Source organism: Triticum dicoccoides, chromosome 6B (genome assembly GCF_002162155.2).
Source record: "Triticum dicoccoides isolate Atlit2015 ecotype Zavitan chromosome 6B, WEW_v2.0, whole genome shotgun sequence".
Lineage (NCBI taxonomy): Eukaryota > Viridiplantae > Streptophyta > Magnoliopsida > Poales > Poaceae > Triticum > Triticum dicoccoides.
This window is the reverse complement of record NC_041391.1, coordinates 98,828,609-98,830,605: the sequence shown is the minus strand read 5'-3', so window position 1 is coordinate 98,830,605 and position 1,997 is coordinate 98,828,609.

Sequence of the window (1,997 nt, the reverse complement as noted above, 5' to 3'; positions counted from 1 at the left end):
TGGGGGTTTTGGGGGGTTGATTTAGGTGTTTCATATATTGAGTTAGCTAGCTAATTAATAGAGAGAAGTGTCCTCTCTTATGTCCGTGCTTGGTCGATGCTACGTACTATATATACATAAGTGATCGAGAGAACCATTCAGTACAAAAGTTCGTCATGCATACCGAGAGAAGTGATCGATCGACCTCTCCTTATCTGAGAGATTGGTCGAACAACAAGTTTTCGTATATCATGTATCTGACGCTACTGGCTACATACATGTACAATATGTATAAGATCTCTTAATTACAATCCCCTAGCAATTGAAATCAATTTCCACATGGTATTCTTCGGCTTTATTGATGACGTGGTCAAGAAAGAATCCCGCCAATTCCTCTTGAAGTGCTTTCATGCGATCTGGTTCTAGGAGTTCATTCCGCATCTGCCACGTCTAATTTGAAGAAGGGGGTTAATTAATACATATATATGAATGAAACTCAACAGAAATGATGGTGTAATAAAATGAAATTGTGAATATTATTGCTTACGCACTTCATATTGTCTTTGAGAGTAGCCCCTCTTGTTTTTCAAAGTCGCGTTGTGGATGAACTCGCACACGTAGTATCCACAGAAATCATTCCCTTCTTCCTGCCACAAGCACTTTATGAGAAATAGAGGTCAATCAAACTGATAATGAAGCATTATAAATGGCATTGATGAAAGTATAGCCTTAGAATCAACGGGAGATGTGCGCAACTAGCTAGCCAGTAGTACTTACTTTCGGGTATGTATATCGCAGCTCCTTTGGCAGTCCCGGAGCTTCTGCGGTGAACTGTTTCCAAACCCTGCAAGACAAAGAAAATAATTATTATTACTTGAGATATCAGGAAATGAACAAAAAGTTGCCGATATGGTGCGATAATGATCGATTGAACTTACTTGCTGAGCATTTCAGTCATGTCCGCATAGGATTTGGGATCTTTCCATCTCGAGTCTAAGACGGTTACTAGTCCACGCTCAAGCTTAATCTCCAGAAGAATATAGTGGTACCTGCGCACGCATGCATAACTCATCAATTACATTACTATAACCTCGCTCGAGTAATAAGGGAAACCGGATATGCACACGACAGTAACACTCACTTGTCGTTGTAAGGAAAGAGTATGGTATCTTTGTTTTGATTTTTGATCAACGATTGTAGCACGTTGTCCTCGGCCTCTTTGATGTCCTTTTTAACCAAAAATTCATCTATGATATTTGTGTTAATGAACCCAATATCATAAATTTCTTGTTTTTTGCACTCGACGATCTTCAATCTGCATAATATATTGAGGATAATTAATTATAAATACATGAAATGAAAGAGCCAAGCTATATATAGAGACTTAATGACAGAAATAGTACTTACAGACAGTAGCAAAAGACCATTAGTTTATCGAGGGCCTTTTGATTGAAGAACGCGAAGAACTCATCAAATGGAACAGTCAACAGATCATTTGTAACGAGGTCGTGCTCCTCTTTAATATGCAGATACAAAGCATTCGTACCCTCAGACTCTCTACAGGTTTCCATGTACCAATTATGGAATCTTCGCATCATTGTTGTTAGAGATTTTTCATCTTTGACGAGAGGCTTCCCGTACTCGTATCTGTGTTCGTCCACCTCCAAGAAATCAGGAAGTGCATCGTCAGGCACGTAATCTTCAAGATTGCCATAACTGGCCACCGTCCCTGGAGCATTAGACACATTGAGCGGGGGGCACGATTGCTGTGCTTGTTCGCCGAGCTGGGCAATTTTTTCCCCTTTGCTCGTTCTTTTGACCTTTTAGCACTGACAGTAGTTCCCGACCGCTGGGCTTGGATATATGTCTGTTCAGTAATGCGCTCATAGTTGCTTCTCGGCGGAGACTTTGGTGGTTTCCTCAGGGCATCGATAGTGCACTTTGCTTTCACCGGATCTACCTTCTCCTCCGGAGGTGGATGTCTCTTTGCTTTCACCCCTTCAAAGAACTCCTTCACG